The sequence below is a fragment of the Anas platyrhynchos genome, chromosome 6 (assembly GCF_047663525.1).
Source record: "Anas platyrhynchos isolate ZD024472 breed Pekin duck chromosome 6, IASCAAS_PekinDuck_T2T, whole genome shotgun sequence".
NCBI classification, from domain to species: domain Eukaryota; kingdom Metazoa; phylum Chordata; class Aves; order Anseriformes; family Anatidae; genus Anas; species Anas platyrhynchos.
Window position 1 is genome coordinate 32,118,623 of NC_092592.1, and position 27,633 is coordinate 32,146,255.

General features: G+C 41.6%; 1 long non-coding RNA gene across 1 annotated transcript; it reads left to right on the forward strand.

Annotated features, from left to right (window-relative positions):
• LOC106015385 (uncharacterized) lies at positions 1 to 27,404 on the forward strand. Its single transcript, XR_003498122.3, has 4 exons — positions 1 to 859; positions 12,351 to 12,437; positions 13,509 to 13,624; positions 20,337 to 27,404. It is a non-coding gene; the product is annotated as an uncharacterized lncRNA (long non-coding RNA).
• Positions 27,405 to 27,633: the final 229 nt, after the last annotated feature.

The window sequence follows — 27,633 nt, forward strand, 5'->3', positions numbered from 1 at the left end:
CACCTCTTGGTTTTCCCTACCCAAAAGCTGGTTTCAGACTAAATGAGACTTGGTAAACAGCAGTTTAAATGTTATCACCTTGTTCAGTGGCCTGGCTTCTGCTGGAGTGGGTGCCAAGGAGCTCCCAACAGCATATGAGGTCATTTGGTTGCTTGTCCTGCACCCTGCAGTGGCATCTAAGTAGCCCTTGTGACTGTTCAGTGGCACAACGAATGGCCAGGGCAGATGAAGGGACTTTCCCAAGGCTGGAAAAGGCAGCCTGGGACCTCTCAGTTCTACCACAGTTCTGCGAACCCTGATTGAAAATCACAGAGCTCTAGGGAATAGGCAGTTTATATATAGGGCAGATTTCCTGGAAGCCAGAAATTAATGTTTTTTATTTAGACTTTTAGTAGAATTACCATGAGGAATGAAAATCTGTCAGACTATCTTGCAGAAAAATACATGTGTGAATCTACCTGAGTAAAAACCCTGTCCAAACTTTTTCCTCAGTTTCCCTTTGCCACCAAGCACTGAATACCTTCCACCTCAGCCTACTGTTCTGGGGAGCTGACTCTGCGGTGGCACACGGACCAGTGCAGGAGCTGCTGGTGTCCTGAGCCCAATAGTTGAGAAATCTGATCTCAGTGGGATTACGGGAAATGATACTTAAAATATCAGTGGTATCTGGAATTAGGTCTCCTAACACTGGCCACCCCAGTGGAGCTGCGATGGGATCTGCAACCAGGGAGCCTGAGGACTTTTAATCTGGCCATGTTTGCACAGTGCGGGTCAGCCCAGAGGAAGAGCTGCTCTGACGTTTACTGAAGACCACAATCAAGCTTCTGCATGATCAGTGGACATTGGCAGCGAGGCTGAGGTACGTCTCATGCCTGAACGTTGAATCATTTTTCTTAGGTGATAGAAAGAATGCCTGGGTTTGATGGAGGTGATCTCCAAGCCAGAATAGTGTTATATAGCATACCAACGGAGGACCAGTCAGGTGGCAACTTGATTTTATTCTGTGCCTATTTCTCCCTATCATCCTTCAGTGATTTCCCCTCCTCTTTTGTATGAAAGGTATAGGAAAGGAAAGTTTGCCTGATTGATTGGATTTGGATGTGAAGTGTTCTGGAGACCTCGCTAGCAGCTCGTAGTGCTGGTTTGCTTGTTACAAATGAATTTACGAGCTTAATGGAAACATAAAAGGCAGGTCGGGGAAAAAAAAAAAAAAAGAAAGAAAAACTGTAAAAAGTAATGAAAAATATTAATTGGGCCATCATAATTTAAATATAAATATTGGTATTTAATTCCACTGTTCTCTTTTGGAGTGTGATAATGTTGTTGTTATTGGATGTTGTTATTTTTAAAAGGAAGTAATATGACATCCCATTTAATTTCCCCTGAAACAAAACAATCTGGCTTACCAAATATAGCCTGACAAAGAAAAATAGAAATCTCCTGATCAAAGATCCAAGAGTGCAGTGCTCCACCTTAAATCCCTCCCACCTATTAGGCCCCCCTTTAGACAAGACAGAGAAACAAATTTCTCACACATCAATGATGCCTCCATAATCAATTTCAAATAGCCCCTTGCATAGGGATGCAAATCTTAGCTTTCTCTTAATAAAGCATTTTAGAAGATGGATGTACTGATCTGATATTATTAAACGAAAAGTGGTCTCTTTTTAATCTAGAGATGCAGGGGCGTTAGTAACAGAGTGAATCAAAGGCCTGGTCTCTTTCTCTTCCTAATTATCAATAGTGTTTTATAATCTTATTAATATTGATACACAGTATACTGAAGATCTGTTAACGTATAATGTATGTGGAGGATAATTAACGAGATCCGAGTCAGATCAATCGCCTATTTGACAGCAAACGGTGTGTGGCTTATAAATTATACATATGCTAGGTATGGCTAGAAATGTTTAAAGTTTCAGTCCAATCCTTCCAGTACAGCACTGGGAAAACTGATGAACTTAAAGGCACAGTCCCTTGCCTGTTAGGTTTATACTGTACACTCAGAGGAATAACTCTTATTTAAAAATCAAAGAGTTCCATTAACTGCCAAGATCTCAAAGCAGCACAGAAAACACACCTTCTCCTTGTGAAGTGCAGCTAAACAAAAGGCAAAATCTTGTAAGAAAAAGGATGATTAATAAAAGTGAGGTAATTTTCCTTTTGATTTCTGAGAGGAGGTAGCATGCAGGATGTTCCAAATGACAGAAATGATCCCACATCTTCGCACTGGCCTTTAACAAGGTTAGACTTGCTAGTGCAGTAAATACAATTAATAATCCCAATTAATATTGCATGTTTTGGTAGGTTTGAGAGCATGAAAGCTTTCCACAGATTACTCTTCACTCCCCAAAGCAGACGCGGCGTGATGAGACGAAGGGATGGAAATGTGGAAATAAAACTTTCCTTTTTTGTTGTTGCAGAGCTCTTGATAAGCATGGGGCTGAGATGAAAGGAGATGTCAGGTTTAACAAAAATAACATATTATTATTATTAATAATTTACCTCAGGGGTACGACCCAGTGCAATAATGACTGCTTGAGGCTGTGAAACTTCACCAACATTGTGAAATGGCTCAGACTTGCTCAGCTTTTCCACAGTAGACCTTGGGGCAACCTGAGCCATGGTGTGAGGAGATGCGATTCCCAAGGTGGAGAGACTGCATCAGTCCCTTGTGTTTCGTGTAGGAAGGCTTGGATCAGATTAACTAGCTAGAAATTCAGCTTCCTCTGGAATCAAACTTTTATTGATGTTGGTGAGAGCTTTGTTTAAAGAAAGGTATAGGCAGTGCCATGCCAGATCATGCCTGAGATAGGACACACCTTGCCCAGTACTCTCCCTGGCAGGAATTGACACCCAGTGCTGTGAAGAAAGGCACAATCTGGGGCTGCGTGCAGCCATGGTGTGGATTAATTCCCCCCATAGCACATCCCAGACGGTGCCCATCACTGGATGTGACACAGGAAGGACACGGTGGTTGCAGCCCTTCTGGTTGCTGTCATCAACACATACTTGCAAACCTGCCTCACAGGAAACTTTTCAGTAGGCATCTTTGGCCTTACAAGATCTTTTTTTTTACCCTTACACCTAATAGTAAATGGTTAACCACAAATGCAGACTTGTTTTTTGTCTGTTTGTTTGTTTTCCTTTAACCCCCACCCCCTACAGATATATAAGCTGTATGTCTGTATAAACCCCCTCTTTTTAAGGCAAACCAAGAGGTCTTCCTCAGTGGCACCCATGACAACTCAACAAGCCCCAAACATGTCCCTAAACACAGCCTTTTTTGAAGCTGGAAATTCAAATCCACACAATTTACCCCAGGAAATCCAATGGCTCTTAAGAGCATTACCTGAAAACCAGTTTGCACAAGCTTACAGTTTGTTTGTAATTAAGCTTTTTACGTATGACTATTTGTAAGCTTGTGCTTATTGCAACAGAAGCCCTGATCCACAGACTGGAGCCCCAGCCCGGCTACCAGTAGCAATACCTGGATACCGCAGAAGAATTGCATGATGGAGTCTCTCAGGATTAGCCAAGCTTGTCTTGACTCATCCTTTGTACAGCCCTTGTAGGGCCATCTCTGTCAGAACACCCAGCCTGTCTATGGTGTGGCTAGTAGAAGATTTGCCTTGTCAAGGAAAATGGGGGTAAATTGTTCTACACTTTGCCAGGTGAAGTGTTAAACACAGGATCCATCACAGGGAAGGACAGGAAAGGCTTGCTACATTACAAAGCCATTACTTAATGGTCATGCAGTCCCTTGAGCCAAAACTTAAAGTAAATTATTTAAATTACAGTATCATGCCCTTTCCCTGAGAAGTTCATAGGGCTGTGCTGGCATGAATGAATGAATGCCTCCAGATGAGGCAGCCAAGGCACACAGCAGTTCAGATCAGAGTGCTCAACAAGGCCATAACTTCAAGAAAATGGACCCCAAGCCGAAAGCAGCAACAGTTTTGATGCAAGTGAATTCCTCACAGTCTCTCAAGATGAGTCAGTAGCTAAATCAAGTAAAACTGCTCTGGTCTCCTGACTCTCCAGCCCTGTGTTTGAACCATTAGACTCATGCTTCCTTTTGTCCATTAGTGGCTTCGTTTCTGTCTCATAGTATTAATTCAGGTTATGCTGCTTGCAGTGCTCCATATAAATGAGTTTAAGACCACACAGGTTCACAGCAATTGATGTGTTCAGAAAATGGTATTCTGTCTCGCTCACACCTTCCCATAAAGGACCCACTGTAAGATTTTTGTGTTCTGTTCCCTGATTAAGTTACTGGTGTAGTAATGGCCTGGACAAAGTCAGGGCTCACCTGCTAAGGGTTCACCTCAGCCTGCTCCCCTGACATGCTCTGTAAGTTGCCTTCGTTCCCATTTTACACTTCCCTTTTTTGTTCCACTTTCTTGACACAGTTTAGCCTTGGTTAACTATATTGAAATAATACATCAAAAATATTCCTAACTGTAGGTCAAAACTTCTTCTCCAGATAAGTGCTCTAATCATGTGTTTTTGCTGAATCTTTCTCAATGGAAAGTCAAGATCAGAAGTCTTCCCTTCGTCTGTCTTTTCCCTAGACAGGGATATCCATCCATGAGTGCTGTGACCATACTGTATTATCCTCCACAATTTCCAAGTAAAAAAAAAAAAAATAATGAGCTTATTTTTTAAACCTAGACCATTGAAGGAAAGACCAAAGAGAGAATTATCCATTTGGATATTCTCTGGCTAATGCCAGTCCAGGAACTGGTCTTTAAACATCGTTCTGTAACACAAAACACAATGACTTAGCATTAAAGATAGCAGGAAAGTTGAGGTACAAATCAGCTACAGGAAGGAACAAATTAACAATAGGAAGGAAGCAGCAAGTTCAGATAACGGGGAGCTGTGCTGATCTGCAATGCCTGGAATGAAGACACCCCCCTCCTGCCCGAAGCAGGCTCCAGCATGCCCATGGGTTAGGCTGGTCTGACACAGAAAGGCTGCGAGAAATTTATGGCCCAGTGAGCATCAGCCTGAGGCCATAAAGAGGAATTGGATCACATTTGGGGGGCAATTTCACAACACTGTTTTCATGCAAAATCAGTGGGTGCGGTGCATCCCACTGACCTGTCCCCACCACTTGGGAAACCAGCCCCATGGCTGAGACTTGCTAGGTCAAAACTAGACGTGATGGGGGGACAGACTCTGCTCTTCACCCCCAGGGTGAGGTTGGGAGGATCAGCCAGCAGGCAGCCTCCCTGGCTAGGGGCTGCTTGGGAAGCTCAGAGCGCAGCCATCAGCTGGCCAAGGGGCAGCTTTAGGGCCTGAGAGGCCTGCTGAGCTGTGCTTTCTCTTCCCTGTCCTGCTCCTCCCACTCTCCCTTACACTCCTTTTGTCTGCTCTAAATTGCAGTTTGATGCTCATTACCAAGTCAGCAAGTGTTAATGAGCAAGGATAAGGAGGGCACCCAGTGCGGGGGGAGGCAGAAAAGGGAGGCAAGGGCCGCAAAGGAGCTGGCAGGAGGGCCACACCACCATGGCACCACTGAGAGGCTGGCACTGCAGGCTGGGCCTCAACACACTGGGTTCAACAGCTTCCTTGCTTTTTTATACAAGGGCACTCGCCTCTCCAGGCACCCCTTCACATGTAGGAGTAAATGGAGTGGAGAAAATGTTGGAATGGGCTCAAGGTGGCAGTGTGGAAGGGAGGGGGTGTTTGGGGGCTGCAGGCACCCCGAAGCCCCCGCCCTGCCAGGGCAGACTTGTCACCCCTGGAGCATGGCTACCCCTAAGGATGCTCTCTGCTCAGTTAAACTGCTCTGCAACAGCTCCCTGTCTCCTGGCTTGTGGAGGTTTTGTCAGTGGATGTCACAGAGCTTGCGTGACAGAGTCCCCGTCCTACCTCTAGGCACGCCAATTTATATTCCAGTACCTTTCTCAGTGGTTTGTGATAACATGCCAGACTGTAAACCCGAGCGGCCGAGGCCCTGGCACACTTCCCTTTCTGCCAACTGTTGTGAGTGGAGGTGGGATGGCAAAGCTTTCATGAGCTGCAGCTATACCAGCAAGAGTGGTGTGCCGAACCCCGAGGCGGTTGCACCCATTTCCCTTTAATCGGTTTAGTTAGAACCGGTACAACTTCCCAGAGCATATAAATCCTCAGGGAATCTTATTTAAACCTTTCAGGGTTGAGACGCTTTCTCCTCCCTAAAGAAACACTGTTTTACAATGAGATAAGATTAATGGGGTGTCCGTAAAGCAGAGCTGAGTACCTTGCCAGTATCCAAGGCTAAAGCACACAGGTAGTAAAATGGTTTGCAGGTTGCATCATTTCCTGGAGTCCTTGGACAGAGTGTCTTTACATCTTCTTGGGATCAGACATGGTGCTTGTAATTTTATCAAGATTCAGAATATGTTTTTAAGGAGCTCTGCCTAGCCTGGAACACTGATGTCCAAACTGAGTAAGAAATGCTTTTCAGAGAAGAGGTGCACATCCTGGCAGTGGTCTGGAGGCTGACCCATCAGCTCGTGGTATTTCATGCCCCACTCTGTGCATCAGCTTTGGAGGGAATTACAAGCAATGGCCTCTTTCATACAGAAACACTTTATAATCAGCCTGGCCTGCTCTAGCAAATACTAGGTGAATATCTGAAAGATCTGCGCTTTTCCCCTAGCTAGTGCACTTAACTAGGAAGCTTTACTTATTGAGTAAAGCTGGAATTTTACAAAAAGCTCATTTCCCAAGTAGGCAACAAAGGAAGAGAGGAGAAATTTTAAAGGCCTCAGCACCCTGGGTTCTTGCTGAAAACTAAGTCCTTTTGAGAATCTGACTGTTAAGGTGTCACCATGGGAGTTAGCAGAAGCATTGAGCACTTGAGAAAAGCAGACCTGAGTTTCATTGCCTGAAGGTATGCTTACCTAGAGTTTCTTCCTTAGGATAAGACTTCAAGAGAAAGTGGCTCTAACATCGTGGGTTGCTTCTTTCTCCTTTCTCTCCCCTCTCCCCACCCCTGGCCCCTTCTCACTCTTCACTCAGACAGTTCAGCTCACTGAACCACTAGAAAACTATTCACATTTTTTCACCAGTTGGGTTTTCAATGCTGTGGTGGACTATTTCAAAGTAGTGCTGAGCCTGACACAAAGGACGTAGTGCACAGGAAGGAGAGGTGGTGTGAGGGAAACCCTGCAAGATCAGCTCATCCATCCAACCAAAAGCCACAGGATGCTCCCAGCACACCATCTGCAGCTGAATGGGCTCCCAAACCCTCACAAACCAGCTACTGAGAGGGGTGGCTGCAGTGCCTTTGGTAGCACCTGGACCACTCTGAAAAGATGGTATAGATTATGGGTGCTTGAAATCTTTTGAAAAGATTTCAGAGAAAGAGAGGAACTGCTAGAGAAAGAAGGAAGGTGTCAAGTCAAGTTGGCCTAATTCCACTTTAAAATCATATTGTAGCCACTTATGTACAATACAGACACTATTTTGTTTCCCTTCTCTCGGTAGCTGTGGACTTGAGGGCAGATCAATTGTTTTGTATCTTTAAATTCACACAGAACCAAAAGAATGATTTTTCCATTTACTTTCTAGATGCCTTATTTTAATGAAAGATGCGAACACCCCACAGCGACTTCATTCTAGCTAAACAAAAGCAACTCCTGTCTTACGAACAAGACCAGCAAATTAGAAGTTGAGTCTTCTTTTTCCATCAGTTTACCACTATTTTAATCCTCCTCCCCATCTTTTCAAATCCTTGAGGGAAGCAGATGAGCTTTAAGCATGCCCCAAAGGTCGCTGCAGATGTGTGTTTGTACATATACATTCACTGGAACCTTTGCACTTTGCTAATCTGTGCGGGTCATGTCGAGCATACAAACCCCAGCCACCTCTCTCCTCAGCAAAGATTTACTGGTCTATGCACAGTGAAGACACTATTGTTGAGACTACATTGACCTCTTGAAATGTATTATAGAATATTCACTCATCTTCTGTGAAGTATTGTCGTAAATAAACTGAGTCACATCGATGAATGAAGTACATTTCGTGTCATAATACATAAATTCATTTGCTTCACAAATTGCAGGACACTATAACCAGCTGACTCATTGAAAAATACAATACAGTTTTGGAAGATAAGCTGCTAAGTAAAAAATTGTATATTACACACATGGATACTAAGTTGCTAAAAATACTGCACATATCAAAGTACTATCTGTGTAGTAATTGCAAAGCCACAGATTAATCATTTTATCGTGCACCTTTGCCTTCCTGTGTTTGCTATTCACTATGGGTTCAATCTAATTCCTGAATACTTCATCAGCATTGGAGCTTTGTACTTATGAAAAGAAAGTGAAATTTTGGCTGTGATGGAAATCAGTGAGAAAATGCAGCTGAATTTAAGGGGACCAAAATGCGAGTGAGTCCTGAAAAGTCCTAAAGTACAACACCTAAAACTGAAAAAATTCAAACCCGCTAGAGGATTAAAGAGCATAATCCCCTACATTTCAAAGGGGAAAAATGTACATACATATTGTGATATCCGTGTAATGACATTTTGAATCCTACAGTAAAATATTGCCTGATTTGTTTTCTTTATGCTACAACTTGACAATTTTCTTGGATTTGCCAACTGAAGTCCTGAAAGTACTTCTGCTAGTGTCTATTTTTCACTTATGTGTCTAATCCTCCTGAATTTTTAGGATCTAGTTGTTGTTGTAAAGTAGAGTACATGCATAGGAAGAAGGTCTAAGCATCATGAGATCACCAGCAAAAGCTTTGTAGCACTGAAAGGGGGAGAAGTTGAGGATAGGATGCTCAAATATTGGGAGAGGTTGTCAAGAGAGATTGTGGTGTCTTCATCCTCAGAAATATCTAACTCCATGGGCAGCCCACTGCAGCTGATACTGCTCTGAGGTGGTGGGGCTGAATTAGACAACCTCCAGAGGTGCCTGCCCACCTCAGCCACACTGTGGCTGTGTAATCTATGTGCACCCAAGAGCCAGAATAAGATTGGCATTTTGTGTGCTAAAAATTGCTGCATTGTTACACACAGCAAAATAATGTGATGAGAATGCTGTAGCATACGTTGTAATGCTTCTCTTCTTTGAAAGTCAGCGTTTGATATGTGACTGTTAGAAAGCAGTATTTTTTTAAAAGTCAGTGCAGTCTCTCAAATGCATTTCTTGGGCTTTTTAGATCTCTCTTTTCTTAATGCACTCAAATGCTAAGCACCATTCCAAATTCATGTCAATATATCTATTGACATCTTTCTTGCTGTTTTCCTCTTCTTCTATTCTCTGTGGTATCAGTCTTGCCAACCGCTCCTGAGATCTTTGGTTATGATCTAGCAAAGCCCTTAAGCACATGCTTAACTTTTAAGAATGCAAACAGTCTTTGTGAATTCAGCAGGACATTTCCTTTAGCTGCTTTGCTGGGCGGGGGCCAAAGTGCTCAGTGCTCTATATACAGATCGAAATATAATAATTCACACACAGTTAGTTAGAAAAATCACTGCAGAGTGTAGAATAAATTGGAACAGATTTTTCCCAGCCCTTTCACAGAATTTGGCCATGAAACGCTGCAAAATTCTACCAGTTCTGAATATAGTTTATAAATTAACGGAATTCAATTCATCAACGTATGTCATGGAAAATATCTGTTTTATACACAAAGTTACTTTCACATGCACATTTTCTCTCTCACGCACATACACACACACATACGAGATCTAAGCCTACTTGACTGCACTGCAGACTCTATGTCTTATAAGCTGTATTCCTCATCAAATGTTATAACTTAGAGCTTCTCCCAAGGTTCAAAAAAATCCACACAAACTGCTAAGTAGAAGTTCATGATAATACAAAGTTCTTAAAGAACATCGAGGAGAGAGTTGTGTGTAAGTTCAATAGCAGTCTGCAGGTAAGTGCAAACAATGCGGAGATGCAAACACGAGACCAGCCTAGCTGGGTCAGATCAAAGGTCTATGTTCTTGTTCTACCAGGTGCCCAGATAAGGGCACAAGAACAGGGTAAATATATCATGGCATTGATATATCCCAAGTTTTTTTTTTTTTCCTTCCAGCAATTCCTTCCTGTTGTTTCCAGCAAACTGTGACTCACGTCTTCCCAAGCTAGAGGTGGTGCACCAATGTTTACTACTACTTCCTTTACTTTACTTTACTTTACTTTACTTTACTTTACTTTACTTTACTTTATTATTTTATTATTTTATTTTATTTTATTTTATTTTATTTTATTTTATTTTATTTTATTTTATTTTATTTTATTTTATTTTATTTTATTTTATTTTATTTTATCTCTTTATTAATCTGTGTAAACTTCTGGCATTCACAAAATCCTGTGGCAAGGAGTTTCACAACATGACCAAGTCTGTGAAAGAGTACTACCAAACACTTGCCATTTGTTTTGAATGTGCCACTTGATTGCTTCCTCCCATGGATGAACTAAAGGCAGCAAAAGACACAGTCATTCTTTACTCACTTTCCCTGTGCCGTTCATGATTTCATATTCTACTCTAATATCCCTCCTTTGCCAGCTCTTTTCTTAGCTGAAAATTCCTCCCGCATTTAATCATTCCCTGTAAGATTCTTTGTACTAAGGAAGAGCTGAGGTGCTATAGGAGGCAAGCTGTCTGCTTCAACAAGGTGTTTTTAGGGGAATTTGAACTCCCAGACTAATGAAACCTGGACCAAGACATTTTTTAAGTTGTGATTACTTAAACTTTTGCATTGTGGTAATGAACAGCTCCTCATGCATCTCCTATAGCCTGTATGCAGCTAGCTGCGAACTGTAAAATAATGTCATATAGGAATGGCAAAAGTGAGCCATCCTTTCTTTTTACTGCTAAAGTGAGAGAGACATTAAGTGGAAAAAAAAATCTCAAAGTTGTTTGTGCGAAGTGTTCTGCTGGTCCTGAGAGCTATTGTCTCTCTTTGTATCATTGGAGGTATAGCAGTGGAAGATTGAATGGTGGAGGTGAGGCCAGTTCTTCCTCAATATGTTTACTTCCAACTTGCTTTGTGGGTTTTTGTGTGGTCTGTGTGTGTGTTGTCTGTTAGCTCATTGTATAATACCCTCGGATTTAGGCAGAAGAACTAGCCAACAAACAACACAAAGATTGGATTATACATTCTAATGAGCTATCAAAAACAAAATAAGCAAAGAAACAAACAGGCAAACAAAACCCAGCTTTTTTGTGTCATGCTAAAATTCCTGTTAGCAGAGTACTGTTCATATTCGAGACTGCAAGATTATCTCCACCTCCAATAGCTGATATTCAGATATTCTTCCAGATGGGTCTTTTCTTCTGACCAAGGCAGTTGTTGTTAACCTGCCTTGATTTCCCATAAGCAGTTCTTACTATTTCATTTTAGTTCCTGCAGCACTGGTTCAAGTCTGCAAGTCCTAAATCTTGTATCTCTGCTATAATGATTTTAGACCACGAGATGTGTCACTAAAACACCCACAAGAATTGAAGATAATGCACTGATTTTATTTGCAAGCGCTTTACCTTATGAACCTCGGTTCATATTAAAGTGGAATGAAATCTTGGCTTCATGAGCGCCAGCAGCAAAGCTCACATTGACATCAAGGATTTTGGGAATCTACTGACTCCTTCTGCCCTGCCAAGTGCTGCAAATCTGTCTGTGCTGATGTCTTAAATGAGACCTGAGGCAGAAACACAAGGATTGAACCTGAGATAGAAATGCAAGGGCTCAACCTAAAAACTTGATGCTTCTCTGTGAGAGTCTGTAACTTACATTGTGTCTCCTAATGGACATTCTTTCTCTCTCTCTCTCTCTCTCTTTTTTTTTTTTTTTTTTTTCTTGGCTGCTTTTGAGCATTTCTGATGGGCCCCAGCAGAGTGAGCACTGGCTGTGCATCCAAATGTAGCAGGTACAGTGCATCTGCACGCTGCACTGGGATGTTAATGAATGTTGGCAGCAGGAGATTGGCAAAGGAAGAGTCCTGTAAGAAAAGCCTTTTCTTTAAAAAAGTTCTTTTGTGTCCCATGGCTGGGGAACAGAGTTTAGTGCATGTCCAATAGGTTGCAGACTGACTTTTCATCACTGTGACTGTGAATTTATGTCCTATTGTCCAAAGTGTTGGTATAAACCTTGCACAACAGTCTGGAAGTGCCAGGTCTCCAGAGCATGGGCTCTGAGGTACACCTCGTATCTGCTCTGCCTTTTTCCACAGCCAGGAGTCCAGCTTAATACATGTGACTGAACCCAAGTCTCTGGGATGTGTGTCTGCTGTCCCACGTGAATAACAAAATTCCATCAGCTTTTTTTGTAGGGTTTGCTTTCATGCCCTTCATTAAAACATTAACGGTGTTGCTCTCCTCTGTTCTAGCTGTGGCTGGCTTCCTTTGTACATTCCTCCTGCACAAGATGGTGTACTACAAATGTGTATTGAGCAGTAGGACAGATCACCTCCAAGGTAACAGTGGGGGGCATGGATACAGTTCCTGCATGATTCCAGGCCAGGCCAGACTTGGTGTGATTAACTAACATTAGCACTTGAAGCTCAGACAATGGCGTATTAGAAGTATGTGGGTGGTTTCAATCCATTTCCCAGTGGGCAAGTGTCTGCATGACAAAAGCACCGCTAGAATCAGCACTAGGCAGCACTTTGGCTGCTTACCCAGTGAAACTGATGAAAATGAACCCAAGAAAGGGATGCTCAAAGGAACCCAAGACAGGGATGCTCTCCTGTTTCTAGGAAAACGTTTCAAGGATGGGTTTGTGACAAACTGATGGGGAAGTCCTGCTGCTTGGCCTTTCTTGCTAAGATGTTAAGATGTCACCATTGCCAAAAGATGTGTTTCACCCCTGACAAGGTACAGTGTTTGGTTGCAAGGTATGGTGCTGTTTACACATGTATGTGCACAGCTGTGAGCTGAGTTGTGCTGCACTGTCAATGCCATATCACTCACTGTATGGTCTTCTGAACTCTCCATCTAGCATTTTACTTCTGAACAGGCAAAAAAAAATGGGCACATTTTAATCACAGAGCTCTATTTTCTTAGAGGTAGCTCCTTCCACAAAGATGCAGTCTATGAAATCCTTTAGTCACAAGAAATAAAGCCAATGATTGATTTGTATTCTACAATGTACCCTCTGGCTAAAACCAAGTTATAAGTACCAAATGGTTGAGACGGGGCTTGTGAAAGGGCAGTTATGTGAGTGGCACTAGAAGGAAAATGTTAATAAAGGGCAGTCCATTGAACGAAGGTTAAATACTTTCATACTTCTCAGCCAACCCAGAAATGTCCCTGAATTCTCATTAAAAAGCGCTCTTCATAATCTGCTATTTTACCTCATTAAGGAAGGGGAATCTTGAGGATCAAGAAATATCACTTCATTGAGGAGAAATAAAGGTAACAGGGATATAAGTTTAAAAAGATTCTGTATTCTTTTTGATTTCCTTACGCATTTGGCTTGCCTGTTTATTCTTTTGTCTGTACTTTATTTTATTTTTAATTTTTATTGTTTATTTATTTATTTTTAGTGAGCGAACTCAGAGAAGTTTGGAGGCTTGTCCCTAACCACATGCTGGCTCTATGGTTCCCCTGAGGCAGAGCCAAGTCAAGAGTGCAGCCAGTCATCCCTCAGACCGCTGCCACGGTGAGTCCCAGCCTTATGGCCAACCCTGCTCATCTTCCCTCTCCTACCCCACTGCCCTCCACAGTGCCCCATGGGAACAGACAGAGCCTCGTCCCAATAAGTTTTGAGGCTTTGGGGTTCTCCAGACTGGCCTGTAAGTCTTGAAAGGAAAAAAAATACCAATATGTTGGAAAATTAACTTAAAAAAAGCATGTGGGTGTTGTGTCATGGCTTAAGGTTGTTTTGATGTCATCAGGTCTAGCCAACTGAGAGGTAGCTTGCAGGAGTTTATACTAAGCCCCCAGAACAAAGCTTGATATTAATCTGTGTGCTTCGCTGATGGCAGTTTGGATCTGTGCTTCAGTTTATCCTGCAGTTGTGCTAGTTTTTAGTTGTGCCCCTCAAGACAACATGAGCTTTGGAACACCTTCAGGATGCTAACACCTAACCTCTGGTTTAGGCCTGTAGAATGTCCCAGTAAAGTTTGCTTTGTATTATCATTTGCCAAAAAAATGACATTTTTGATAAAAATGGTGTGAATTAACAGGTTGAGACTAGCATAAGGATGCAGGTGTGCTCAGCAGACGCCTTACAAATGACAGTGGGATGCATCTGAATGGAGATACCCAGTCAGGGTCCTGCAGAGCATTGGCCTGACATACCTGATACATGACTGACCTCCAGGAAACTAGTGCAGGGATGGTGCCTTCCTCCCTAAAATGTGGTGTCACACCTGTGACAAGAGCTCTCTCCTGCATTAGAGTACCACACATACCTTGATTTCAATTTATATAAAATATAAGCCAACATTTTCTTTACATTTAAAATTAGGATAAAAGAGCATTTTCATAAGTGCATGACCTTAATACTCATTTAGTTACAGCTGGCACATTTGTAAGCCAGGGCACATTTAATTTTGGACTTTTCTATATAGAAAGTTTAACCTTTTTGTGGGGGGGCAAATGCTAGATTTCAAACGAGTCTGTCTGTATTGACTGAATAGTGTTTTTTCTGCTGCAGAAATGCTTAATCTGAGAAAACTCAGATCTGAAAACCTCTTGGTTTGTTCAGATATTTAACAAATTCAGCAAGTGGGAAAATTAATCTTTGAATAGAAGAAACAGTCTGACAAAATAAGCCATAAAAGTAGGCGCCAGGTGTCGTAAGGAAGTTCTTCATGCAGCAGTTGCTTAATGTATACTCAAAATGCATCCACTTTTGTTCGAAGATCCAACAAAACAGATGAAATTGGGTTACACCAATTCTCTTGATCTATGAATCTTCCACTGTGTCAAAGATAATACACCAAACAAACCTACATGTAAATGGTGTGATAAAATGATCTACTGTATACATTATCATCCATTAATATTGCTGGGGCTAATGCATTTCATCTGTCATACACTTTGTTTTATATTATCCCCACCTTAGTGAAAAATACCATAAAAACTGCTGGGCTGACAGTCATGCAGACTACCCGCTGGAAAGCTAAAGTCCAAGGACATGATTCCTGTTGCAGTTTCACCCAGAGCTGCCTGTGAAGGAGACATGCATGGTCTTGTTGTCAAGAAATGTGGGCTCTGCTCCGGACATCACTACTGTCCCATGAGCAAGTTCCCTTATTTCTTGATGCTTGCCTTCCTCTTCCATTCATAAGCTGTCCTGTCTCTTATTTGTAAATCAGTTGAGTTCCATGTGCTTTTACAGTACCTAATATAAGGCACCCCACACCTGGTGAAAGTCTCTAGGCTCTATAGTATAGCATAGTAAGACAAAAATAGCAATTCATAATAAGATGAGAGACTCTGAGATCACTCTGACCTTGAATTCTCTGCTGTCTTTTAACAGGAAGAGGGTGAAATTGGACTGAAACAGCCCCCTCATTTTATGTAGAGCCACCAATGACCCAGGCTGCATTTGAACCACAGCCCTAGAGGCAAAAGGCTTTGCGTCTCATTGCCAATTCACAGCAAGAACATAACTTGAGCCCACACACTAATGCTAAGCAAGGACTGAGTGTTTCTAATCCTTATTCACACATCTACACCTATTAAAATCACATGTGTGAAGATTTGCAGGACTTGTTCCTTTATTGTAAAGACCAGCCCTTTCAAAACATGTTCTTAAATCAAATGAAAAATTGAATTATCTGCCAAAAAGAGACATAAAGACAAATGCAAGAAGAATATGTGGCTTTCTTTCTCAGACATATTGTGCTGAATAGCGTTGTTTGGCTTAAACTGAAATGTTATGTTTTGAGAAGGCTGAGAAGAATGTTTAGCTATAATGGTCTTAAAGGCTCATTATCACAGGTACAGCACTATATTCTCCAATTCACTCTTATTACCAGAAAAGACACCTCTGCACAGGCTGTCTGGATGGTGTCCCTCCCACTGGAACGCTTGCCCTTCTCTTGAGCTGCATAATGTGCAGAGGGCAGGATTATCTGACTCACTAACCAGCCTTACTGGCCCACACGGTTCCAGGATGCTGGGGAAAATCTATTTGGATAAGATCTTTCAGATTCTGACTTTCAGTGACCCTGTGACAGAGCAAGGCAGAAAGCTGCTTCTATTTAAAATGCCAGATAGTTACTTCCAGTGGCTAACAGATTTCCCCTTCCCCAAAAGAATTTATAAGCTTGCATTGTATAGTTCTTTTTTTCTTCATGTAAATTGTGAGTGTTAGTCTTGAAAACCTTAAATAATCCTCATGAAAGACCATTATGTCCCTCCTGATGCTTGCGTCCCCATGCACCAGGCATTTCAGGGAGACTAGTTGCAGTGGCAGAAGACAAGAGACTTCTTTAAAAGGCAAGCTTCTCTGATTTTTTTCAGCCCACACTGGCAGCCAGGAGTGACTGATGGAAGATGCTTGTCCAATGCTTTTGTGAGCTCATGGCCTGTGAGTTAGAACCTCAATTGGTTGTGTTATCATTTTGAGTTGCATTCTGTGATCATGCAGAATAAGTTCCTTTATTTTGGCTTGCACACCATACTGGTTTTTCCATGATGCTGATGGGAAGTTACCACAGGTAAATCACACCTGTCTGGAAGCTGGCCAGTCTAAAATGCAAAATGCCAAAATTTCATCTCCCAAACTCTCTGCACCCCTAATTCCAGTCTTACTTCTTTCCCTTCACAAAATATTCCTTTCTTGGAACTACTTGTTTTTTGATTTTTATTTTTTTCCAGCAGAAGCTCCGATCATTTAGAATATCCTTTACATATCTTCCCCAAGATCTCAGTCACCTCTTTTTAAAAGTCTTCTGTAACGATAACTTTTGTTTATTCCTATAAACACAAGGCTTTTAAAACCCAGTAGCCCATTGGGCGTGGATAGATGTTCTGTTTGGGAGGTGTCATGTCAACTTAAGCCAACGTCAAGCCTTCCCTTCCCAATTCTCCTACAGGCAGCCTTCTTCTTTGTTAAGGAAAAGAAAGCAAAAGGTTTAAGTGTAGAGTATATCAGTAGTCTACTAATATAACTTTTTCACATAAATAGTGTATTTTTTTATATGTGATACAATTATGTCTAAGAGATGGTCTACATTCTACATTCTTATTTCTTGAAACAAGAAATAATGGCCCATGAAGCTAGGGACAGAAGGCAAAGTACACCCAGAGCAATATAAAGAAGTTTTCTACATTATGCAAAGCATGGGGAGCTTGTAATCCTTCATTATTCATTATATTTTCTTTATCAGTTGTTGAAATTCGTTTATATAATAGATACTATAGAAAGTATTATAGCCTTCTGTTGCCCTGTGCGTATCACACACTGAAAATAAAAGTGCTTTGGCTTTATGAAGAGGTAAAGGTATGATGTTCAGTATGAACATGTGATTGAAATATAAAGGAACCCCTTCAAACAATCAAATCCAAGCCCTGTCATCAAGAAAAGAATTCTGATACTAAAATAAATAGGGTCAGGAAAACTCTTGAATGTCTTCACTCCCCCTAAATGCAAACACCTGTCATTCAGCATCAGTGCCCAGCTGGTATTAGGTATTAAAAAAAACAGTGTATTTATTGTATACACCTGTATTTTTTAGAAGAAATCCAGAAAAAACTACCCCAAACTTGGTCAGAGCAGAGCCAATCAAGTAGTTTGCTCCTTATGAATCTCTAATGAGCTTTTGGGTGCTGGGCTGCTGCGAGTCTGAATGGGCCTCTCAGTGCAGTGGTAAGCTTCCAGTTGATTTTCTGTTTTTACTGAATACATATTTTTATTTGAAGCCACTGCAAAAATTATGCCATGCTGAAAACAAGCATTCCTGGATCATGTAAACAAACAGTATAAATAAAGAAGCCAGGCCTTCAAGTGTGACTTTGTTCTAGAGGAACATTAAATGCAGTGCATCACGCACATTCACTCACAGTCACTCTCCCCACCCTCTTTTTAATTTTTACTTTCTTTCTTTTGTAGGTTTTTAAAAAAAGAATGACATAGCATAGCCCAATTGGCCATCAAACCAAAAGAAAAAAAAAAAAGAAAAAAAAAAGTAACCCAACACTTTACTCAGATGTTGGAAATGCTGCAGACAGAAATTGTTAAGTCCTTAACATTTCAATCCAGAGTTGTATAATTCACATCCAGAGCTGCTACCAAGTCACGGGGGGGTGACTTAATATGTTCCCCAAAGTCCATTATGTTATCCATATCCAGGAAGATATCTGTGCCAGGGCTTTCTTGAATCAAAGCGATGTCCACCATTCTTCAACTGTGAGCCTGCTGAGATTTTTTTTTCCAGTTCCTGGCAAATAGATATCTGGCTCTAGTACATGCCAGATTGATGCACTTTGCGACTGATCCCTTAATAATATTCAGGTCTCCTAGCCCCAGAACACAAAAGCTCAGCAACTGCACAGATATCTACCTCCAATATTTTTTTTTCTGATAAAAAAATAAAATCTTATTATCTTCCTCCCTTAAAATGCAATAATTATCTCATGCTACCCTCCTCACAAAAAATATTTGATTCCTCTTATATAGGACTAGCAACAAACAGATTTATTTTTAGTTTTATTGAATGTAGGGAAAGACTATGAATGAAGGAGAGAGTGGGGGAGGGAGGATGTGTTTTACACTTGGGGACTACATTACAACTATGCAATATTTTCTGATACATGTATTCATATTAAGATGCCCTGCATGACTTCAATGTTTTCTACAACATACACTGCTACTACTCTTAGGTCATGTCTGTGTGTGGAGCCATTTTCCAGCTCTGAATAAAGATTCCAAGGGTATAATTAATAAAGAGGTTAACAGTGATCTACTGCAAATAGTGTTTTTCAGAAGTCAAGATCTAAAATGAACAGCTCGGTCTGGCTTGATTTCTTATGTTTTTATTGTTTTACGCCCATGAGACTAAATGGATAGAACTATTATATCATATTGTGCTGTTGTATAATGTTTTAGTTGCAACATCATGATATATTAATACATACCCACACTTCAGACTTGAGCAGTTCTTTTAACCTGAACAGATGAGATCTAAACTTTTTTTTCAGTCCTTTTTGATTTATGAACCCCTACAAATTGCCTACGAAAAGTATAGCCCCCTTAGTATTTCCATGTGCAGAGATTGCTACCTAGTATCTGTGAAACATTTTTTCTTAAAGTATTATTCATATAGGTAGCCAAAAAGCTGCTGGAGTCTCTGGGTCAGTGACTGAGAACATTTTCTGAGACCTTCCATGTTAATTAAACAGCAAACCCCTTCCCCATTAGGTCAGCAATACCTTGACTTTACAAAGGTGCTTGCACAGGGACAGAGAGAATCATTGTCTTCCCAGGAACGCCCTCACAGACAGAAACTTTGCATGGGACACCACATTTCCAGACGCACTTGTTAACCTTCAGTCTTCTTGAGATGCCATATATCTGTCAGCGTGAACGGTGGGTGGAGGCATACAGTGATCGGAAGGGATTCTTGCAAATGAAGTCACTGAGCATGTGCCTACGATGTGGATTCATGGGGAATCCTATGTGGTATTTCCAGTAGTAGCAAGATTTTTCAAACTCTAACCAAGTTTGTTTCCCGTTCTTTGGATGATATAAAAATCAGTGCATTAAAGATGTTGTGGGTTCCTTCTTCTTTCTTTCCTTTTTTTTTTTTTTTTTTTGTTTGTTTGTTCTTTTGTTTTTGTTTTTGGTATTTGTTTATGATATGTGAAGAAGGCTCAAAAATTTTAGTCAAAGCTATTTCTTCCCTGCTTGTTTGCATAGCTAGTATAGGTCTTATCTTTCACAGCAGACTACATTGCCACTGGAAAGTTAAAAAAAAAAAAAAAAAAAAAAAAAAAAACAGGACAGCCCATTAAGTGAAGATCAGAAGTTGAACAAATTGGGAAGCTACTTTTCATGGAACTGTTAAAATCATCTGGTTTTGCTTATTTGCTCTTAAACTATAACCTTGTGAAATGTCTGAGATTAAATCACTGTTAAAGTTTCAGCCCTAGTGCCCTTCCATTACAACGTGTGAGAGTTCCCCAGGCACATTCTGAGATAAGTCTGGACTATTTTTGTTAGAATAGTTAGTGCATTCAGAGCAACTTGTTCCAGTGTAGATAAGGCAAGTGGTGCTTTATGATGTACTAGCTAGTCTTGCTGAAGTGTGTGTTACAACATGCTGAGTATCACTTCCTTGTCTGCATTGTCTACAGTGACAATTTGGACTAAATTGGGACTTTAAACTTTCTTTTTTTTTTTTTTTAATCTTTTACAGTGCTCAAGTCAAACTGCTACAGACACCAAGATGGTCTCCAGCACAGGGATGCCCAAACTGTGCTCAGCAGACCTAAGGCTATGTGAGGATGGTTGGCCTGATGAACTAATGTTCATTTCCATTTTTGAGGAATGCGGCTGATGAAAGTAAGATAAAACTAAGAGCAAAAGAAAAGCTTAAGGAAGTCAAAAAAGCATGCATATTTTTATAACAATTCTTCCGTGCATTAGTGGCTGTACCAGCAACAGAGGTATAATGTGATCTGCGTTGAAAAGGAACAGGACTTGACATTGAGTGAGAAAAGAAGTCACAGTATGATCTCTGTGTGGTGGTGTTATCAAAAGTACTGAACAAACAACATGGTGAGCAGTGGGACTCGAGGTGGGACACCTTTCCTGCACAGGCTTTCTACTGCCTGGCACCCATACTGCTCTCTCCGTATGGACCTTTCCTCAGCTGATTTGGACATCTCTTGTAGTCATTAAGTTGGAGAACATAAATATTGTTGGTGTCTCAATCTCTTGTTATATTCAGCTGAAGTTGATCTATGGTTACAAATGTTAGAGCGAGATGAGGTGAGCCAGCTTTCTTCAAGAAGCCAAGATAAAAGGGGTAAGACTGTCAGCCAAAAAAATAGGGAAAGTTAAACTTCACATATCTCTCTGATGAAAAACAAGCACAATATATCTTTCAGAAAGAAAAACAAAACAATGGTGCTCTGTGTTGTTAAGCATTTTACAGATACTTGTAAGAGTTCTGGTCAAAGTTATTCTAGAATATCACATATTCTCTTGCAGTAATGTTGATGCCAGTTCCAATGAGTGTATCCCAAATGTGACAATCTTGAATCTTGGCCTTTTTTGTACAACCACAGTTCTGTCAGAGTATCAGAGTGCTTTCTTTGTTTAAAAAAAAAAAAAAAAAAAAAAGGAAATGTCTATCCTTTATGGTCTCTATGGTCAAGATTTCAGCTAGGCAATGCAAACATGAGTATACTAGAAACTGGCTTAATACACCAGACAATAAATTTAGGGCAAAGAAACAAAGATGCTGTTTCTGTTTTCCGCTGACATTTCTTTCCTTGTACAAAGTAACTTCATCAAAAGCAGGGTTCAGCTCTTCGGGATCTAAAACTTCGGCGCCTAGTCTCTGCCAGTCCTTCAGGCACTCTCCGCAGTCAATGGAGCAAGACCAGTGCCACAGCAAGGTGAGTCATCTCACAATGGACATATTTTAGCTAGCTGGGATGAGTCACTGTCTGGAGATGTTTGGGCCTCTTTATTTGCTGGCTCAGATGGCCAGCTGGAAGCCAGGTAAATATTCTCTGACATGTTACTGCTACAGCATTAGACTTTGTCACTGCCTTATCCTGCAATTCGCACGTTATAAACCTATATATAAGTTATTCACATGTTATACTCTGTTATACTGTGTCCCACAGACACCAGGGAGGAGAACTTAAAGACGTGAGGACCTGCTCAGTCATGGGCAAGAGAATTGCATGAAAAGGAAGGGCAGCTACTGATAATAAAAGGGCAATATGAGGTGATAATGTTTTATAATATTGTTTGGTGGGAGATGGAGCAAGATGCATTTGAAATAGGAGTGTGGTGCCATTTTTTTCCCAGGGAGGGTAACGAACAACCACTGGTACAAAACTTGCCTACAGTGAAAGGGGATTTCTGACTTGAAGTCTTTAAAATGAGGCCAGATGTCTTTCTAAATGAAGTATTGTAGCTCAGCTAGAAATGACAAGCTAGAGGCAGGAACCACTTGTTGAAATTCAATGACCTCTGTAATACAGGACCTCAGAGCTGAAGATCACCATGGTCTTGTAAAAATCCTACTTTTATTTATTTGTACTAAAGTAGTGCTCAGATCCAAATAACATCTGCTCTTAGGAAAAAAAAAAAAAAAAAAAAAAACACTACATTTTAAAATTCTGTGTTAAAACTGGTGTTGCTATTTTCTGCTAAATATTGTACATATACTTAATAAAAATAGATAGTCCCTGCCAAAAGAGCCTATTACCTACATTTTCAAATATAAACATCTAGCTTTGCGCACAGAAAGAACCTGATGGATTTCGTTAACAGATTCATGCACACAGGACCTAATTGGTGCAACAAGATTTCAGGGCATGTCATGTAGCTGAGGCTAAGAAGACAGGTTTCTATGGAAGCTCCCTGGATGTTCTGAGTTGGCTATTGATGGTCATTGACAACAGCACTTATTTGTCCAGACAGGAGCATCTCACAGTTTGATTCTGTGGGCTTTTGGTTATCCTCCCAAAGGGAGCTGTGAGAGTTCATCACTTTTCAGGTCTGAAACCAGGAGGAAGGAAGGAATTTCATATTCTTTCAGGACTGTACACCATTGCCTTACAAACTTTCCTGTAATTGTCCAGTACTGCATCAGTCAACGTTCAGCCATAAATCATGTTGCTCCTATAGTGCCACAGAAAAGTATGCAAAATGGGCTGCATGTAGTATTTTAGGTATGCTCTCAGCTCCTGCCTGGGCACACACAAACAAAGAGAATGAGCTGCAGGGCACATGTATGTTGCTAACAATCTGCACAGTTCTCCTGGGCCCTTCTGGGCATGGGTATCTTGTGTCCAGGCCACCAAAGGAATCTAGAGGCTGGTGTTACTATATGGTCTCTGCTCTCTTCTGCCTCACTCTAGCAAAATTACTGTCTGGCTGTTTTGCTTCAGCTCCCTGCTCCTTAAGAAGGAGGCTAAGCTAAGAAGGTTGGCAAAGCGGAGAGGGAGAAGACGGTGCCTCAGGCAGGGAGTGGAAATGCCAACTCTACCACAATGCCTTGAATGCCAGAGTTTGTCTTCCCACAGATGGAGGAGATGTCCTAAGGGTGTTGTAGCCTGAAGAGTTACAGTGGTTCTCCATACCACCACGAGTTGTTGTAAAACGGGTGAACAGAGTGGGTGTGTATAGGCCTGTGCCTCAGGTAACAGCAGATAAAATTAACTGTGTTTCTGCCTGCTAATGCTGGAGCCACCCTTCTTCCTCACCCCTTTCTAATTTGAAAAAGAAAAAAAAAAGTACCCAATTAATTTTTACATCTACCAAATGAAATCCAAACATGGTGTATTTTCTGTGAAATATGTGCTGACAACAATCTTTTATTTGTCCTTTGGTTTGAAATTCCAACCTCCTTTCAGGGCAGGACAAAACAAAGCTCTGTAGGATTAGGGTCACGGAAAGGAGCTAACAGGTCCCGGAGACCAAAATGGTAGAGGAGGAGAGCAACTCCCTGGCTTTACTTTTGCAGAAGCATACATTTTGAAAGAGAAGGCAAGTCAAGAAAGACTGAAGAGCAGAGGGCAAGGAGAAATGCCCCGAGATCTATGGCCTCTTCCCAGTCTAGTAGGTGAAGGATGTTTGGAATTACTGCTGTTACTTTATTCCTCCTACACATGCCTCCCAAAGTGCCTGCAGGTCCACCTCTTTCTGCTTCATGTTTGTAAGGATCTAGTCAAGGACAGGGGGCCCGGACGACGTCTCTGCTGGCACTAATTGCAATACTTCAGGCTGCAATAATTTTCCCAGAAAGTACCCATGTGCCTGCCAAATGCGCCTCTCTAGAGGCACTATCTAGAGACACCAGCAGCAGACAGAGCCTCTGATGCAACAAATCTTGGAAGCACCCCTGAGATTTAGGGAGAGCACTTGATGTTCCTGCTATCCTGATTGTTTTGGATAGCTCATTGTCACCTAATTGTACTGTAGGAAGGTCTGTCCATTCCCTCCTGTCTGCTTATTTATGCCCTCAGGCTACGTAAAGACTGCATGTGCCTGAAACAACAGCCAACCACAAAGTCTCCAGTGCCACTCTTTTGGTATGCACTAGCTCAGATGCCTTGTTGCAAGGAAAAAAAAAAAAAAAAACTCCTCTGTTGATAAATGGCAGCATATTTTACAGAGAGAGAGAAAGAGAGGCAGACTGCTCTGCTCCTTCAGCAGGACCCTGTCTGTCTCACTCCTGGGCTGACTTGAAGCTGCTTGATGCAGCCGGGAGGCCTTTGCCAAATGACACGGAGAAAAAAGAAGACATAAGCTTCAGCAGCTGGTGGAAGAAAAGGAAAGGCCAAAACAACCTTTAAAGAAGAAGTATTAATCAGAAAAAGGATTCACTAGGAAATAGTAAAGTATTTAAATAGGATGCAGTAAATGCATCTATTGGAAATGGCTTGGTCAAGCTGTTAAGATAATTTTAAGAAAATGTTAAAAAGGATTTCCCTGAGAACTTTTTTACTTATTTGTACTCTAATCGATCAATTATTAATTAATATGATTGGAAACTTTATGTGGCAGGGGCTTGTTTGCACATGTAGTGGCATAATGCTGGCTGTGTGCAAAATGTTGGTTAACAACTGCTTTCCTGGGGAAAATAAACCGTGCGTTCCTCTATTTTTGTATAGGATGAAAATCTGCATTCGTGCCTCCTGTCACTCCCAGGAGGAGTGAACTTCTCGTGGAAGTGCGGCTGCTAGCCTGCAGACCTGGCTGAGGCCTGGGCTGGGTGTTTGACTCTGGCCTCGCAGGAAACACAGCAGCCTTTCACTTCCTGTCCTAAATTAAAACTTCCTTTCTCAGGGAAAATGGCATTATCTCGGTCAGCCTCCATTCACCCTTACGGGTGCCTTATGATGGTGGCCATAGGCTGTGCTGAAGTATTTGGGATAGAAAAAAACATGGGGCAAGAAACAGTGGCTGTACTGAGGAACATGGAGCCTATTAGAACTGATGGGGAGAAAAACGGAGGCACAGGGAAATGCATTGCCTCGCTTCTGAGACAGCTCAACTGGGACCTGGATGGGACTGCAGCTCTGTGGTAGACAGACATAGGTTCTTCAAGAGGCACAGAAAAGGAATAAAAGCAAGGAGTTACCTTCTCCATGAAGGAGTGGTACAAATGTATGGGAACAGGAGACAGGCTGCTTGGGAACGCATGGGTCAAGGGCAGAGGAGACACCAGTAAGGGTAATGCTGTGGTGGGTTTGTTACAGGCCACACTCATTCAGCACAAGGAAGTCAATTAATTCTTTAAGCAATTAGAAGTCTCCAGATCACAGCCCATGATGCTGTGTGGAGACTTTAACGGTCCTGAATTCAGCTGGAAGGACAAGACAGTGGGCTGCAAGAGGCCCAGAAGATCTCTGGAGGGTGTTGAGGAAAATTTCTTTAACGCAAATGGTGTGTGGACAAGGGGAGTGGGTTGGGGTGTAGAAGTCCACTCAACCTACTCACAAGCAAAGGAGAATTGGACAGGAGTGTGATAATCATTGGCACTGTTGGCAGTAACAACTACAAAGTAGTGGAAACTATGGTCCTGGCTGGAGTGAAGATAAGTAGTGGAGCACAAACATCGGCCTTCAGGAGGTCAGGCTTTGGCACCCAAATTAAGAGAGCCTGAATGGGTGGACAACTTGACACATAAACGACTGTTTGGAGGACCAGGCTCAATGGATAGTGGCTAACAGGTGGAACCCCTGGGTATCAGTGGCTGTTGGAGCACTGCAGGGGCCTGTCCTCTTTGACATTTGTATCAATAACCTGGAGGAGGTCTCATCACATTTGCAGATGACAGCAAATTGGGGGGATCAGCTGACATGCTCTGGGGCAGGGCTGCCATCCAGAGGGACCAAGACAGGCTGGAGGAATGGATCAACAATAACCTTATGAAATTCAACAAGAACGAATGCAAAGTCATAACTCCTACTTGTCTCATCTCTGTCCTTGGAGGTTTTTGAAACCTGACTGGACAAAACCCTAAACAAGCAGGTCTGAATTCGGTGCTGACCCTTCTTTGAGCAGGAGGCGAGACTAGAGACGGTTTCATGTCCCTTCCAATACAAGTGGTTCTGTGCTTGTGTGATATGACCAGACAATCCCATGTTGTTAAACTTGGTTGTTTTAAGAAGTTACTACCCCTGGTGCTGACTACTACCATCCATCAGCCAGAACCCTTACAGCTGGAATGCAGCTGGCGCATGTTCATGTTCCTAGACCATTGCAAAACTAATCCCTTTTACCTCATATTGCAACAGACTACAAATGCATACACAGCTAATTACTGTGTGTCAGTTGAAAGGGCAGTCACTTCTGGCCGAGGGCATGCTCGTGGCTTAAATCTTGCTGGGTTCATTGCTTACCACCATCTGCTCTCAGCCACAGCTCACCTACAAGACCACCCTCATGGAAGCTGCATTAGTGCAAGCACATAATTTTATCATCTGTATTGTTGTACCTTCACAGACTATGTTTAGGGACCAATACCCCAGCAAAATCACGGAGCAAAAAGAGGATCCTTGCTCCAAAGCACTGACTGCACAAGTAGGTGCCAAAGGCAACAGGAGGAAAAGTACAGCATACAAGCCAATGGTCTGCAATCCCAGCCGGTGATCTCTGTGCTCCAGCTCCTTAAATGCCATCATGTATTTCTTAGATAGTAGAAGTGTACTGCATCTGGCTGGTGGCTGGTGTTTGTCTGTGAGCTTATGCATATATACAAATACACTCTAGTCTTTCCTGTGAAAGAGTATTTTGTAAATGTAATGGACTACTGTTTTGGTTGGCTTGGAAAACAGAGACATATAAATACAAATATAAGCGCGATTAGTTTAAAAGTGTCTATTTATAAATGAACACGGCTAAACTTGCTGTTTTTGTTTATTTGTTTCTGTTTGGAATATTAGATCCAGTCTGAGGCAATGACCAACTGTATATGTGCACATATATCCATGTTGCACAAATAAATCAAACTAAGGCAGCCTACTTCTTGTAGACTGGCATTAGGGTAAGTATATCTTAAGAAAGTTCTTATTCAGACTTGGCTTCAGGCAATAAAACGTCATAGATGTATAACTCTAGTGAGTGAAATTTCTAGGGAGCAAATTAGGCTAAAAACATCTTCTAGAGACAGCTAGAAAGGAATCAGACACCACCCGAAAATAAGGCAAGTTATGCAGTAAATGTTTCATTTATTGGATTTCTTCCATTACAATTAGGGTTAAAAGACATGTTGTCAATAAAAATGGTATATTTATGGAGGGCTCTGTATTTTTGAAGCCTATTTCTTGTCATTCACTCCTATGGTGCTTGATATCACCTCATGATAAAGTGTGAATAATCCCTGCATGAATGCATATTTCTATCCATTAACCATTTTATTATTAGGCAGAATTATCCATAACAAAAGCAAGAGGTACAGCTGTGTTTTAGGTGCTAAAAGGGAAGTATGTTCCTACTGAGCCATAGCCATGACTTGGGAAACA